Consider the following 18211-nt stretch of genomic DNA (forward strand, 5'->3'; position numbering starts at 1 on the left):
AAAAGTGCCCTATTTCTTTTTTTCTTTCAGGTCACGGCACTATGCCAAGCCATACCTCTGCCACGTTCGTCTGTAAGTACTTTGAATCTATTTATCCACCTCTCTACTTATTCCCTAGAGTTTCAGGTTGTCTGTATGTATATCCTCTTATGTATGTTCAATTTAATGTGTATTCATTATGTCTAATTTAATCTTTGTATGTGTTCAATAAAATCTACTCTGCCGTACTGATCTCGATTTCAATGCAGACTGATAAAAAAATGTGTGCATATATTGGTGCGGTAAAAAAAAATCATTAATCTAACCAGTAATATCATTCTTTGGTGGAATAGTCAACAAGAATACATACTGAGTGGAAAGCAATCTGTCATTTTCCCACAACACACTCTGACACATACAATGGATTCTAATTCCTCAAGACAACCAAGAAGGAAGGAGTCTGGTCCCTGGGCAGTCAGTGTGAATAAGCCTGAGCCACTGGTGTCTCGTGTTCCTTTCGCCCACACCTAGCTTTTTAAGGCTGGCTCCTTCCCTCTCCCGGCTCCCTCAGTGTGTTTATGAAGCCTGCCGTCAAGGTCTCTTTGTATTGAGCTTAACCTATTTTGTTTTTTATCGTGAATCTAAATTGTTGTTTATTTTTACTTAATCATATGTATCAGCGCGTTTTACTCTTTTTATGTCAGCTTCAATTTGGAGGTTTGTGTGTGTGTGTGTGTGTGTGTGTGTGTGTGTGGATACCAGTGATGAGGATTCGAGCTGGTGCTGGTAGGACCGCCCCGTCAGTTCCCCACCATGAGAACACCACGAAAAGGTGAAGCGCTGCCTTGTTACAGAGCCAATATGATGCCTATTATTATTCCTTTAACCAAAACAACGAACTTGCACTTTACATCCTCCCCAGGGGATTCTATTTACATATTTCTCTACGTATACCACAACTTTCTAAAACAGTTATGTAAAACGACTCGGTGCGTAACGTCGCCTGCCGAAATCAAAATAATAATCTTTCGTTTTTACGTACATGCTAAAACCAAACATTTTCCGTTAATACAAGTGAAGTTTAGCAATCAGCCCGTTCTCCCAGCGTCGAAAGTCAGAGGCGTTTAGCTTGCCTATCCTCTGGCTGGCTGATGCGATCTGATAGCGTCTCCCTACATCAGCTCGCCGCGCAGGTAGGTCTAGAAATTGGTCTATCTCGAGGCCAGTCAGGCGGAGTGGACCAGCTTGAACTACTTTCACAAGACTAACAACAACAACTACACACACACACACACACACACACACACACACACACACACACACACACACACACACACGTCTTATCATGCAAGTGAAAGAGTCATTATTACCAGTACCTAACATCATGGGAGGGCTGAGACAAAAGCACAGCGAGAACCTGTAGTAGAGGAAAGGAAAAACGGAGACCAAGTCGGTAATCTTTGTATAAGGTGAAGCTCAGAAGTATATGATGGTAATATCCTTTTTCTTGACTTTTGAATATGTAAAAGGTTCACCCACAGGCCAACCACGGACACTATGCCACACACACACACTACTACTACAGTTCTCCTATGACATTTTCCTTTTTTTTTCTCTCTTTACAGTGGAAACTTTGCGTGTTCGAGATCCACCCTGGACCAGTACAAGATCGTTAGCCAGGAGCAGCACCTATCACCTTGTCACAACACGGAGAGTGACCGAAATATCCACGTCCAGATGCATTTTGTGATATGACATCTGGGGAAATTGATCATTATACCAAAGAGAACGGCCGATATCGTCCCGTCAGGCGAGGATGTGTAGCAAGGGGCATCGCTTCATCAGGCTGGAGAAAGGTGTGCAGTGCTAACAAGTCCCTTGTTCTTGAGGGAGGGACATCTGTAGTGCACCACCAGTAATGATACTTTTTTTGGGAAGAGAGAGTGGGAAGGGAAACGCCGCTGTTGGGAGGATGAAAGACTGCTAACGAAAAGCGAACATCGGAGAAGCTGCCTCGCCCGTAGGGAATTTAATCAAACGAGAGCACAGACCGGTTGAGGGAGAGAATATTCGGCCTCAAATTGGCCCGAAACACTGTTGCCGGCCAAGCCGCCTGACGAAGCTTCAATGACGACACCGGCTTTTGATTTTTTTACGCACATTATTCGCATTATTCTCTAATAGCAGATGATAATGTGTTGACCTAATTAAAGGCTCATTTTTCACCTCGGACACACTGTGGACAGCTGCCCGTTTTAATCAGGGCGGACAAGGTTGCTGCGGCGAATGTGTTGACCCTCTGACAGTTTGGTATCCCGCCACACCACGTTTTCTATAATTGGGCGCTGGTCGATGGGAGCTTCATGTTATGGCTTTGGTCGTAGATATTTTAATACGTATATACAACGGGGAGAGAATTAAGTAAAGAAAACTGTTATGCAATGTTAGGTTTTCATATATCAAGATGGGTCGCTCATTCGTTTCCCGTATAGAATCAGTAACTTAATACGTTTCGTGAAAATATCTCCCGCCAATTCTCTCGGCATACACCATGGTTTCGTACGGGACAATTTCATGGCATATTTCTGTTCCTTAAGTTTCTGATAATCAACATTATTCCTCGCCAACAACCATCAATACCATTACCACTGCTACCACTGCATACGAATTATAGGCAACAAAAATCACCAAACTTGGACAAACAATAGGCCTAACTGAGAGATGACTGGTACCCGCACGTGCCATCACTAATATCACTGGCTGTCAGGCACCTCCGTCATCCTCCCACTGGTACTCAGTTGCCTGCTCAAACTCACTATATCTCCAGAGCCTTCGTAACTACATAGGTGTTGGTAGCCTGAGGGAAGTGTAACTGTGGAGAAGTGTTGCGTAGTTATCCAAGCTCGTTATGTGCTTGTGTGTAAAAAGTGTCAAAGAACAGGACGTGTATAAAGATGATTATTAAGGGAGTGCCAAAGAAAAAAAAAAGGACTTGCCTGTTTCTTCACTACTCGCTGCCTCTTCCGTCCTCGCCCTTTCTCATTTTGATCCTCACGTACGCCTCGTCCTGGTGGTCCCGGGAACTTTCTGCGCCGCGTCAGTGATCGTAAGGTGAGTACAATGCTAATTCTTAAGTTCTGTTCATTGGTGGTACTGAGAAAGGGAATGGCAGTGAGATTACTGGGTTAAAGGGAAGCTCCACGGAACAGCGGCTCGTCCTTATAAATTGTTACCATATGGTGCGTCTCGTATTTCATCCACGTGATTGTTTTATTCATAGATGGTAATGGGGTATTAGTGCATAATTTCTGGGTCTTGCATTATACTCAACACGAGAGAGAGAGAGAGAGAGAGAGAGAGAGAGAGAGAGAGCAGTGGGGAATTTACTTGGTAGCTCATTCCGTGACGTACAACACCTATTTTCCTAGTGATAATAGAATAAATTCAACCTTAACAAGTCTCTCATTATTACATGTATGTTAAAATCTTCTTTATTGTTATTCTCCCGTCCGCAGGTGTTCTATCCAAGCTAAACAGTGGCATTAATAACACAACCACGCTTCATGACGTCACTCCTCTCCCTATAGTTTATACCAGGGATTCTCAATTTTTTTTTCTCGTTAAAGAACCCACTGAGTTATGAGCCCATCTACCCGAACCCCCAGTAATCTGACATCGAACAGAATGTTAATTTAGTGACTGAGACAAACTCAATACACAATGGTATACTGGAAAGGATATTATTAGATCAGCCATCTAAGTATCCCTGGATATCTTATGAACCGCTGGGGGTTCGCGAACCCCAGGTTAATAACACCCTGCTATAGAATTTATAGAAACTCCTAATACGTTTTGAATTGCACAACGCTCCCCTCCCCATCTCTCTCTCTCTCTCTCTCTCTCTCTCTCTCTCACAACTATCAGCCTTCTTATCACCACCTCGTCACTACACCACAGCCATTACACCATATTGCCACACCACCACAACCACCACTACTTCCATACCAGCACGACCACAACTACCATGTAACATCCAACACAATAACCACCACCACTACACGATACCACATACGAATACCACAACCAACTACCACATTTTAGTTCAACGTCAGCATTACCACCACCACCATCACCACCACCACTACCACCACCATCATATGAGAGTAGGTTAGTGGCCTTTGGAAGAATAGTTAAGAGAAGTAAGCAATAATGAGAGCTTGGATTGGCAGGAATGAAGGAAGGAGCTGCCCGGGAGTTGGTCTTGTTGGCGAGGCAGGCTGTGGGCAGGAGAATCGTGGTCATTAACTGCCTCATTGAGTTTTCCTCGTTGTGGTCGAAGAATGTCATTTATTAGGAATCGCTCCGGGTGTGGTGGCATGGAAATCAGCGAGTTTCTGATGTTCTCTACTTCATCAGCCTATAAACTGACAGGCTAATCATACTTTTATAAGGAAAACTACTGCGTCAGGCAAGGCAGGGGAGCTTGATTAGGAAAGTGTGGTTAGTTAGGCATTTTCAGTAAGAGGTGATGGGATGGGGTGTGAGGTCAGTGTGGTGGTGGGCATAGCCTTGCCGTGTTTAATGTAACGTAAAGAAATATCGAACTGTTAAAGTTGTTTTTTTAAAGCGCTCCCAGTTTAACATTGTTTTTTGTGACATTATTTCCAAATAGTAATGATGACGATGATATAGTAGTAAGAAGAAGAAACACGATAACTTTCCGTTTTTCTCCTTTTTCTTCGCTTCTGTTTTATTAAAAATTGCAATCCATATCATACAAAACATAACGGTATTTCAAAGTATTCTGCGAGATATTTTTTTTTTCAGCCATAAATAGTGTGACCATGGATGGATAACTGAACAAGAGAGAGAGAGAGAGAGAGAGAGAGAGAGAGAGAGAGAGAGAGAGAGAGAGAGAGAGAGAGAATGTAATAATCGTGTTTCATGGATGTTACGTCAATACTATTATTATGTTAGAATTACGTGGAATCACATGCATCTCCTTATTTATTTTATTATATTGGCTTCATGACTGTTCTCTTACCCAGACTGTTATCTTGATATTGCGCACACAGATTGAATAACAATTGCAGGTGCATGCCATTTGCTTGCTGAATAACTCTCTATGCAATAACACACAAGATATTAATGTGTAGCACTGTTGATGCAGGGAAAAGAAAAAAAATAGCTTGATAGACTAGTGAATTGATGGAAGAGTATTTGTGACATAACACACACACACACACACACACACACACACACACACACACACACACACACACACACACGAATCTTTGGATGAAATAAAGCTAAACGTATCATTTATAAGTACAAAAAAATTAGAAGGAAGGCAAAACTACACACACACACACACACACACACACACACACACACACTCTCTCTCTCTCTCTCTCTCTCTCTCTCTCTCTCTCTCTCTCTCTCTCTCTCTCTCTCTTTCTTTCTTTCTTTCTTTCTCTTTCTCTCTCTCTCTCTCTCTCTCTCTCTCTCTCTCTCTCTCTCTCTCTCTCTCTCTCTCTCTCTCTCTCTCTTATGAACACTATTGCCAGGGCATTGATCTCTGTGTCTTCACGAGAATCGGCATATCTTTCATAACCTTTATAAAAATCAACATATTCAGGATAGGAATAAAAAAAAGTCAGTAAATGATTGAATAAATAAAAAAATAAAAAGTAGAAAAGAAATAGATGGTTAATAAAGTAAATTATAAATCATCCTTAACTAAACTTTCACATACTTTTCTTTGCGCTGATAAAGAAATTATTCCCCACAAAAATCAACACATTCAAGCACAGCCTCCGTTACCTGCTTATCAGTCTAAAACATCCTGCAGTTTACTCAAGAGAACCAAGTGACAGCTGCTTGCTATTCTGGACCACATTGATTTTTGGAACACGGTAGCATGTTTTCCTCCTTGCGAGTTGCACAACTTATATTAACAATTTTTTCTCATCAAGGTGTCGTCCAGCGGCTCACCTGTGTGTGCCATGGACCAGGTGTGACGCGGGTTTAATTCGTGGTCTAGTTTTGCTTAATATTTGTGATGTCATTAATAGATTGGGCAGACAGGTATATGTATGAATCAGCCGCGCCATGGATGCTATTCATATGTGTGTGTGTGTGTGTGTGTGTGTGTGTGTGTGTGTGTGTGTGTGTGTAAGGCTTAGATCAGAAACTAAAGTGAACATTAGTAAATTATGGTAATTGTTTTAAGTTAATGATAAATGATGAGCGACTGTGATAATGGCTGATTTATATTGAATCTCACAAGCTCGGGGCGGTAAAGTTTTCCTCCAATTTAGGGAACACGAGCTTGAGTGAAGCGTCCTTACTGTTTTAAATGTTTAGATTAATTCTAACATTGAATTCAATTCAAGTGGTTCATATGTTTTTCTTTCAAACTGACCTTTATTGATTTGAGTTGTAAGAGCTTGAGAATAACGAAGTGACGTTATTCATATTATTTCTCCATGCTCATTCGTTCATACTTTAAAAATATATTATGATTTATTATTAACAAACTAACTAACTAAATATATATATATATATATATATATATATATATATATATATATATATATATATATATATATATATATATATATATATTTATTTATTTATTGCCGTGTATAGTAATGTTGAGTTAAAGGAAAATACCAGAGAAATCGCTCCTCACAGAAAACTTGTTCCTTCCAAGCAAGAAAGACACAGCCTGAGAAAATGTGGACACACTATACGCGTGATGCGTCCTGAGATAAAAATATTTTTGCAGATAACTTTTGATAAAATGTAATTTAAAGAATTTAGTTGTGCTTGTTGCATTATCCGTTGGAAGATGGTAGTAACATCCCTCTACTTGATTCTGTTTCGTTGCTGGAAAATCCAAAACCTTGCATACATGAAAATACTCGTAGGTAGACGATGTGAAAGCATTGGTGCTCTTAGCAATGTTATGGATTGGAAGTTTATGTGTTTCAAATGTGTTTGCTGCTGCTGCCTCAACTTTAACAACATAATGTTTATTTTTTTTGTCTTGGCTTCATATTTAACAATGAAAAAGATAATAAAACAAGAAAATAAGGAAAGCTGTAAGACATCGTCAGGTATGAAACATTCTTATATGTCTCCACTTCTCTTCATCCATAAAAATATGTTACACTGTATTTATTACAAGCAGCGAAGACACCCTGAATTCCGGCATAACTTACCCATCACCTTCATACATATAATTGTAGAGATAAAATTATTCAAAAATATTACAAAAGCAATAGAAATAATGAATGATTTTTTTTATCTTATTCGTTAAAGAAAACAATGAAAATATAATTTAGACGGAAAATGGTGATATGATTATTTAATGGAAAAACTCACTCTGCCTAAGAAACATCAGAAGTGTAGCCAAAATATCCTCACCTATTGCAGGAAACTGTACTTGAACATCCAGCATTCATTAAATGTATTCAATCATTCTCAATGGCGTTAGCACCCCAGTGATCCAGTGATGGTGTAGGTCTAATATGGGCCTTCATAATGGTATATTACAATGTTTCGTAGGGCTGTCAATTGTTGTTATAGTATTATTATTATTATTATTATTATTATTATTATTATTATTAGTAGTAGTAGTAGTAGTAGTAATAGTAAAGTTGTAGTAGTATTATTGGTAGTAATAGTAGTAGTAGTAGTAATAGTAGTAGTAGTAGTAGTAGTAGTAGTAGTAGTAGTAGTAGTAGTAGTAGTAGTAGTAGTAGTAGTAGTAGTAGTAGTAGTAGTAGTAGTAGATGGTATGGTAGTCTTTTAAACGGATCTGAAATTGTAATCTTTGGGCGTATTAAACCTTTTTCTCTTTTTTTTTTATCTTTCTAAAGCTAAAAATCCTTGACTTATCAAACAAATTTCTTTTCAATTTTCTTACCTATATAAAACTAACATTCTATGCATATCTGATTCTTCACTCCTAAAATTATATAATATTCTAACAATTTTTGATTATGTAGGAAAGACGCAACAAGGGCAACAAAAAATAAAATAAAAAAGGCAAATTTACTTACCAACGTAGAACAAGCAAGTGCTGTTATTTAACGTAATATATCTATTTCCTCACTCTCTTTAGACTAGAACTTAATGAAGGAGCTCGTGCAACAAACTCAAAAACTCATAGTATTGTAGATTTTCGTTTGCCATTATCTTATCTTTCATCAAACAACGTAAAGTGGATCTCATCATCTCATCCTTACTTCTCCGCTCTCTTTAAACCATTGACTTGTGACCGGCTGCTTACATTAAGAATAACTGAACAGATACATTACTATTTTCTTTCTTTATCCTTATGTTTGTTCCTAATGAAGCCAGTTGATGTTTGTTCCTCGCGCGTTGTGAATTCTGCGGTAAGTTAACGCTCTCATAAATGAATTCAGGAGGCCTTTACTGGTAATGAGTTGAATATTTACTGCTTTTTGCTGCAGTAACATTATCGATGCAGGAAATAAAGAAAAAAAATGAGCAGCGTCAGCCTTCAGTGATAATTTAGCTACCGTACTTACAATTTTTTTTTCTTGCAGATTTGTAACTCGTAACTTTAATTATCCTCGTGATCATAAATTAGTGTGTGTTTATTGAAGTAAGCTGCTCGTACCCGAGACGTGCCCGCTTACACACACACACACACACACACACACACACACACACACACACACACACACACACACACACACACACACCTTGTTGTCCCGGTTCGTGGTTTGTGCCTGGTCTCAGGCCTATCCGAAGATCGGAAATAATGAGCTCTGAGCTCGTTCCGTAGGGTAACGTCTGGCTGTCTCGTCAGAGACTGCAGCAGATCAAACAGTGAAACACACACACACACACACACACACACACACACACACACACACACACACACACACACACACTTAATTTGGAAATCTCTCAATAATGATTAATATTCTGTTTGGTTACGTAAAAATGATAATAATAATGATAATTATAATGATAATGATAATAATAATAATAATAATAATAATAATAATAATAATAATAATAATAGTAATTACAGTAATGATAATAATATTAATAATGATAATAATAATAATAATAATAATAATAATAATAATAATAATAATGATACTAATAATTATAATAGTAATTATAATAATAGGAATAATAATATTGATAATAATAATGATAATAATAATAATAATAATAGTAATAGTAATAATAGCAATAATACTAATAATAATAACTAGCGGGACCCATAGAGAAAAGGAGGAGGAGGAGGAGGAAATATAAAAAGAGAGGAAAGGAAGGAAGGGGGAGCTGTAGAGGTCTTAGTCAAGATGTGTAGATACAATGACAGGCAGTCAGGACACACGGTGGAACGAAGACACACGCGTATTGATAAAGAAATGATAATAACGTGGTAATAAAAAGAACAAAAACAAAACATAATACCTTCACATGTTAGCCTTCCTTTCCATAGCATCTCCAATAAGAGTAACATCAACACACCCACTTCTTTAGACAATGAGATAAATGTAAACCTACACTGACCTCGCCTTTAGTACTCCCTTAACGCCTGCCAGCAATATTGTCTATACAGTATCTCCACCATGCACACCTGACAAACCTCACCTCCTCATTCTCTGCTCTCCACACAGCTCTCCTCCTCTGGCTAAAGATTATAACTGAACGCATCACTATATCCAATCGTTCCATTAACTCTCCCTAAGTGCCAATATTTCCTTACTGTAGGTGTAATGTGTGTCTTGTGTCCAGTGCGCTACTACAGCATTTGTTCCTCCATAACGCGGTGATGTAAATGAAATCTATTAACTATTCATTGCTCGGAGCTGAAGCTTGTTAGTAAATAATTATGTAGATGAACACGTATAGATAAAAGAGACACAGACAGATTGACAGAGATAGATGGATAGATAAAAGAGTGATAAGTAGAGTGAGATTTATAATGTTGATAGATGTGGTAGATATAGAAGGTAAGGTAGCTGTGTTATTTTGTAATGTGGTGAAGCGCGTCTGGAACGGTAGTGGCTATTAATATTTTGTTGGTAGAAGATAACGTTCGTGATAGGAATGATGATGGTGGTGGTGGTGGTGGTGGTGGTGGTGGTGGTGGTGGTGGTGGTGGTGGTGGAAGGAATGATGTCTATTCGTATTCGTGTTTGTATTTTCTATCTTCCATGAGTCTTAAATTTTTTTCCTTTATTATTTGCGTTTTCTCTTCCTTCTCTCTTTTGTCATTTCTCTCTTTCTTACTTTTTCTTTCTTTTACCATCTTTCCCTTAGGATGTGTAAATTTTCATCTCTCCGTTTTGAACACTACCGTCACACACACACACACACACACACACACACACACACACACACACACACACACACACACACACACACACACACACACACACACACATTAGGTCGTAAAAGAATCTAAACAATATTATACTGTTAGATCTTTACGGTGTACTAGCAAATCCCTTCACAGTGTATCTCCACTAAGTTCACGGGACCTCATAAAAACCCTGACTCCATTAAGCCTGTTTTTGGCCGCCGAGACTCAGTAGCTTCCGGGGCGAGAGTGTGGAGGGGGCTGGGTGGCTAAAATGGAGACACACACACACACACACACACACACACACACACACACACACACACACACACACACACACACACACACACACACACACACACACGTTATGTTTTCTAGTTGCGTTAAACTGTCGATGATGCGTGTGTTTAATTTAACTATAATATTTGAGGTTACTACTATGGTGTTATCATATTGTTGAAGCGAAGATGATGGTTGAAGTTGCACTAGAATCAGTGTATACTACAGCTAAAGTAAGCCTAAAGTTTTCAGTACTCTTTTCAAAGCATACTTAGATTTTCCAGCTCTCCTCTATAGCGTATCCAAACTTCCAATCACTCTCCTAAAGTACACGGAAATACTTCAGCACTCAGTCATTTCCAACATTCCTCAAAACACACCCAATTTTTCCTGCTTAATGAACTTTTTTTTCTCCATTCGTCTGCTGCTATGCTATACTCAGAGTTTCAGGTTCACGTGAACAGCGGGTTACTCGTACTAACCTTTCGTCGTCAGCCGCATTTTCAGGTGTGTGGCTCTCGACGCCGTGGCGACGGTTGAGGCATCACGCCATCAATTGTGAGCTTTGGCTTTCAGATGACCATTAGACGAGTTATTTGTTTAAGTAAGCAGTATTTATGACGGACAAGCCTCTCTGCGTAGTGAGAGAGAGAGAGAGAGAGAGAGAGAGAGAGAGAGAGAGAGAGAGAGAGAGAGAGAGAGAGAGAGAGAGAGAGTTTCGGTACACGATACGAAAATTACTTAAATGAATGTAAACTACAAATACACACACATACAGCCACACACCCACCCACCCACACACACCCACACACACACACACACACACACACACACACACACACACACACACACACACACACACACACACACACACACACACTTCACGTCATATGACATACTTATACACGCATGCACTAAAGGATTCTCAATTAGTGTAAGTAGCAGTAATGGAATGCAATTATCAAAGAAAATTTATAAAGGACATTCTTTTTTCTTTCATTCAACACGTTTTAATATATTTAGATTACACGGATATGTGTAATTAGGCGCAGAGCGATGCCGCAGTCAAACTTGTAAACAATTTTGTATTATGTTGATGACGAAAAAAATAAAAGAAAAGAAAGATAATGCCCTTGTTATTTGATCAGCCTGACGTGAACGGCTCTAAAAATGCAATTATCATACACTGCTTCAAGTTATTTCGTATTGTTAGAGAATGTCGTCACGTCGACATGTAGATTAAAGAAAGTTTTAATATTAGAGACGGAGAAAAAAAAAAAGTAGACAGTATTTTGTATTCGTCTAGTCAAGAATTATCAAGAACTGATCTCGTGGAAAGAGAGAGAGAGAGAGAGAGAGAGAGAGAGAGAGAGAGAGAGAGAGAGAGAGAGAGAGAGAGAGGCGGGGTAGCAGCTTCACCATGGTTAATGAGAACTATACTACATGGCATCACTTACCATCAGACATTTTTGCTACTGGTTTCCCCGAGCGATCCTCTGCAATTAGTAAATTTGCGGCAACTTAGCTTCTTACGGCCTTCACCTAGACTCTCCTCACTCAAGGCTGCTGTGTAACCTAATAAGGAAAGCATGCCACCTATTTATGATATGACTTCATCATGAGCGAGGAAAAATCTATGTTTGTGCAGTGTACATGACGAACTATATTGCCTTATGCACCAGTTTGACTTTTTGACACTAATGATGCATGTTGTACTTCATTTGAGTCAACTTACATGATTTACTGATGAAATAATAGGCTCTTTATTTATTTATTTTTTCTCTCTTATAATGTATTCTTGAAATTAAACTAGAAATTTCCAACACATTTATATTTAACTTGAGAATTCACGACGGTTCAAAAATTATAAGGTTAGGATTTAATACATGATTATTCCAGTGATATCCATAGCCTTGTGAGAGCTGTTGTCACTGACCTAAGACATTGGTGTCCTTGTAGAATTTGTTGTACCTTGGTACATTCCTGGCAATCATGAAGCAAGACAGGAAGCAATCCATCTACAATTTAAAACATGATGAAACATGTATTCGTAATTGTCTCCCTCGTTATAAAATATCAAGGAAATTTGATTCGCCTACTGAACACTTGAATACTCTTAGCGACATCAGTCATTGGCCTAATAATGTTTGTAGGGATTCCACAAAGGCTTAGAAAATGCAAAAGCGAGTCGCACAACAAGCTCAGCCTGACGCATTCCTGAGGCTTATAAGCGGCGGCAGGCATCGTCCTCTTAACACTCACAGAAAGGCCGCTGATTCACGACGATTCCGTGTGCGAAAACATACGTAAGTGTTTATCTAACAGGAGGTCAGTCTCGACTTTGAACTTTGAACATTTTTCCCGTGTCACATTATTAGCTAATAAATCAGCATTTTTTTTTTTTTTATCACTGACATACTTTCTGGATATTTCTAAGTGTTGTTAGTAGAACAATATTTCTAGCAGGGCTGTTTTGTTACTATAGCATTATCGGTACTGTTTCTCTAGTGTATGTGTTACTTTTATTGATATCTCTTTCTTTTGTAACATTTATGTATTACAAGCAATCTTCCTTAATACATACTCAGGAATGTAGACGCTTAATCCTCTCCCACCACCCGACGTTTTGTCGTAGGAAAGCATTTATCTTTCATGCTAATTTTCACGTCGATGCGGCTGCGGCTAAATGGGAATTCTTAGCAGCCAGCCAAGTCTAGCGACCTCCTCTCGCTGTTCCCCCGTGCCTGTTACTCGTACTCTTAGTTTTCCTACACCCCCGGAAGCTCACACCGCCAGGAAGTGTCCCAATAATACTGACTATATACTACTACTACTACTACTGCTACTACTACTACTACTACTACGACTACTGCTACTACTGCTACTACTACTAACTCTACTATCACTATTACTACTGTTACAACAACAACTACTACTACTACTACAGACAAAGGCATAAGCATAATTTGTGTGTGTGTGTGTGTGTGTGTGTGTGTGTGTGTGTGTGTGTGTGTGTGTGTCTGTGTGTTTTCGGCCGTAAAATTACTCTGAGGTCTTTGTTTTGCTAAACAGTGCTAGTATATAGTGACAGTAGTAGTAATAGTATGTGCAGTAGTGATAGTAATAGTGGTAGTAGTATTAATATTAGTATTAGCATTAGTATTATTAGTAGTAATAGTAGTAATAGTAGAAGTAGTAGTAGAAGAAGTACTATTCGTAATAATAGTAGTTACTGATATGATTCTTGTACAACAATGTTACAATAATAACACTGGAGGTGATATTACTGATAAAGATGATGGTGGTAATGTTCGAGACAATTAACGTATAAATAGTAGTTGTATTATTAAAACAATGACTATCAATTCCTAATAAATATCATTACACTGACGTCCACTCCCTTGCACGAGCGTGATGGCATCCGTAGGAGCAGGAAAGAAATATCAAAAGAAAATTTAAGGCAATTTGTGAGAAAAAAGAAGACACAAAGACCGTTTTTGTTTTTCTGTTTGACGAAAGGCTCTTAAGATTCCGGCGAGAATTTTTGTACTCGATAGACAAAAGTATAATTTCTAAACGAGTGTGTTAAGGGAGATTACACCCTCCCTTCTCCATCCCTTAAATTTTAATAACAATAATTTGGGCTTCAAAACAACAAAATCCTGTTCTAAGTATCGCTATTTTTACTCGTCGTTGTTCTCGTTTTGCAAATTGGAGGCTGGCAGGCGACTGTTGCTGCATTTGCTTGCCACGCAGACGTTTTTAAGTATACTTGACGGTAAATTTCATGTTAGTATTGTTTTGTTGACTGCACTGCCTGGACTAAAAGCTGCTTTGGATTTGATAAACTGGTCGCTGTTCTAAAACGGTTTGGGCTCACTTAAGAAGTATCGGATGGCATTAGCACTACTTGGATATTGTTACCCATTCACAGTGTTCACAATCATTTTCATATATACAAGAACCATGAAAAATTCCCATGAATGTCCGAAAACCTCTGCTAAAGCCTGTTAAAAATACTATCTAGATGAGATAACAAAACGTTTGCGAATGCGGTCCATTATGTTACGACTTACTGATGGGCGGCGCCTTGTTCCTCCTCTTTTTTCTTCATCTTACAGTCTTTCATGTTACTATTGTACCTTAGATTCGCACACACTGATAAAGACTGATGCCGGAGCGATTGCTGTGATTACCGTGCAAGACTCTATTTGAGAAAGCACTTATTTTAGAAGAGTGGGAAGGTAGCAAGGACTTGTGTAGTATATATGAGTCGGTGTTTGGTATTCCATGTGTTTGAGATCCAGTAAAGCCAGATCATATGCTCCTCTTAATGATGCTTGTGATGCGTGTACCATATCATCATGTATTCATGGAAGTACATAGTGAAGGAGTTTTTTTAGCCAGTATTTTGTATTCCACGTGTTTGAGAACCAATATGGGAGATCATGTGGGCACCGTAATGATGTGAATGTACGATGTCATCAGGTATTCTGGGAAGTACGTACGGTTTGCATGTTTAATGATTTATCTCTTTCCTCCTCTCCACACCTGCATCTCCTCGCCTCTACGTACGTCGGAGCGTCTTTGATTCCTCATTTATTTCATTTTTATTTGTGATTGTAAGATTATATAACTAAGCGTGGTCTTTTTTCTGAGATGTTTTCTCCATTGTAATACTGAAGATATATGTGTACGTAACATAATGTTTTAATATTTTTGATGTAAGAACTTGAGTGCAAACTAGTACCAATTTCTCTCTCTCTCTCTCTCTCTCTCTCTCTCTCTCGTTTTATGTGTGTGTGTGTGTGTGTGTGTGTGTGTGTGTGTGTGTGTGTGTGTGTGTGTGTGTGTCTGTCTGTCTGTCTGTCTGTGTGTTTCACTGTTTGATCTGCTGCAGTCTCTGACGAGACAGCCAGACGTTACCCTACGGAACGAGCTCAAAGCTCATTATTTCCGATCTTCGGATAGGCCTGAGATCAGGCACACACCACACGCCGGGACAACAAGGTCACAACTCCTCGATTTACATCCCGTACCTACTCACTGCTAGGTGAACAGGGGCTACACGTGAAAGGAGACACACCCAAATATCTCCACCCGACCGGGGAATTGAACCCCGGTCCTCTGACTTGTGAAGCCAGCGCTCTAACCACTGAGCTACCGGGCGTGTGTGTGTGTGTGTGTGTGTGTGTGTGTGTGTGTGTGTGTGTGGTTGTTAGACTGTATAAACGTGCAGCTTCTGTTCAGAGACGCGTAGCTATGATAGGGTAAAAAAAAAGTCTTACGTTCTTCATTGGTGGTGTAAGTAAGGCCAGATGGAAGTACTGTCTTATTGGCTTTGGAATTAAATAGACTGAGAATTATGTAAATGTCCGCTTGTAACTGGTAGTGGTTACCGTTTTGGTTTACGTTGACAACTTAAGCAGTGTACATGTAAAGCCATTCATAATCGGAAAATAGAACGTCAACTAGAATGTTAATACAGTGACTATAATAATTACCTAATGAATAATAATTTGCTAGTACCCGGGAATTAACCACTAGTGACGGACGGACTGTGTAGAATCCGCTGCCTGCTTCTCCTTGATGGATGCAAGAATCTTATCTCTAGTTCATTTGTGCCTGTTTTTGACTTCTCTATTTATATATTTTGTTCTTATATATGTTCTTATATTCTGTTTTCCTTTATTTCCATTCTATCTGCTGACCACCTCCTTTTCATTCGCTTGACTATTCTGCTTTTAATGTTTTCTGATCCTTCAATATTTTTTTTCTCCTTATCTTTTCTCACTTTCTCTCTACGACCGTATCGTTTCTAGTTTACTTTGTCTTTTTCTTCACTTCTCCTTTCTCTCTCTTTTTTCTCCCTGCATATTTTTATTCTTCCTCCTTTTCTACTACTCATTTTCTCTTTCAATTCTTAAATTCTCTATTTGGAAAGTGTTGGCTATTGATAACAAAGACCAGACGCAACCACAATTATTGGGAAAAAAGAGCTTGATTAATTTGTAAGAAGGTGCATAGAAAGCGCCTAATTATAACTTCAACATGTTAAAAAAAGCAAAAGTGTATCTTTGGTCTGTGCTTGAAAAATGTCATATATGCTGTGGTCCGATAGGATGTAAAAAGTTCGTGTTGATGATGTCGTATAAGCTATCACATCTTTTCTTGATGCTGTATAGACTAAAGGGTTTTTGCACAATTGCACTATATTTGTTCAGAGCCCAAGTGAGTGGTGCTATAAGCGGAGAAAACTCTTTTATAAGAAATTAGACTGTCCAGAACTCTCGACTTACCAAGAAGATTACGACTGTAACTTTTCCGGAATTCGATGTTTATAGATACCTACGCCGCTCATACATTACCGCAATTTGATTTTTGGTTGTGTGCTAAATATACGTACGTCAGAATACTTGGCAACAAAAACATGGAGATAGCTGCTCTAAACCCACCACGACCCAGCGTGGCAATTCCACACTCATCTCCGTCCATTAAGTATTGCATTGGCGGTCATTCTCGAGTATAATATTGAAGCTTGTAACACACCACCGCAGCTTTATGAGACAACGACTCCATCTGGGTTTTCCGAAAAGTCTGTTTAGTGTGGCATGTTTTAGAACCAAAATGTACATGAATAAGAAACGGAGAATCATTTACAGGGGATATATGTATGTGAAAGACGATGCTTCCAATGTATTTTTCGTTAATAAAGGATCGCAGAGAGGAATGAAAGAGTGCACATGTCTTTAAGACGTTGACCAATGCAAAAAAATGGTATATTTGTACTCAGGTTGTACAATATCAAAAATTGATGCGTGCAGAGTTTAGAATTGAAAATTTCTTTCCTGGAAACGCTTAGATGAAAGGAACTAATACGTAAGCTGGGAGGGAAACACGGGAAGGGTGGAGATGAAGAGTTGTTTTCCATGATCGAGAGAGAGAGAGAGAGAGAGAGAGAGAGAGAGAGAGAGAGAGAGAGAGAGAGAGAGAGAGAGAGACCCGAGACCTGACAATATAAACATGAGGGTCTGCTCCTAAATATCTTGACGCAGGCGATTATCATCCTTACTGGTTAGCAAATACTTGCGTCGCACACATAATGGGCGAGTTAACTTTTTTTGTAGGCGTGCACAGCACACCTGAAGCTGGGAAGGTATTTCAAGCCGGCGCTGTGTCGCTGGGAAGGAAATGGTTGGCGGCAGTTTATTTTACCTGTCAACACCTGAGCCTAATTCTATTACTCCCCGCCCAAGAGAGAGAGAGAGAGAGAGAGAGAGAGAGAGAGAGAGAGAGAGAGAGAGAGAGAGAGCAGAGAGTGAACAAGACGATGAAGGAAGAGGAGAAGGAGGAGGCGATATTAGTAACCTGCCAATTATTATTATACAAAAGAGTTATTATCCATATTTACTAATCCCCGCGAGCATGGCTTGGCGGGCTGGCGCGGCTCCGTTTTGCCATTATAACGAAGCAGTAATTTTGCCCCCTAATCACAAAAAAGTATGTCTTGCCAACTTAAACTACTGCTCGTTTAACTCAAGAAACTTTATAAGTGAGTGAAAAGTGGTAGTAAGTAAAGGTGTGTGTGTGTGT

At 39.1% G+C, this 18211-nt stretch overlaps 1 long non-coding RNA gene across 1 annotated transcript in view; it reads left to right on the forward strand.

Moving 5' to 3' along the window:
• Positions 1–2782: 2782 nt before the first annotated feature.
• Positions 2783–18211, forward strand: part of LOC123504299 — a 480980-nt gene continuing 465551 nt past the window's right edge. The window contains exon 1 of the long non-coding RNA XR_006674795.1: positions 2783–3090. This is a non-coding gene — a long non-coding RNA (uncharacterized LOC123504299). The remainder of the gene's footprint in view (positions 3091–18211) is intronic.

Source organism: Portunus trituberculatus, chromosome 15 (assembly GCF_017591435.1).
Source record: "Portunus trituberculatus isolate SZX2019 chromosome 15, ASM1759143v1, whole genome shotgun sequence".
NCBI lineage: Eukaryota > Metazoa > Arthropoda > Malacostraca > Decapoda > Portunidae > Portunus > Portunus trituberculatus.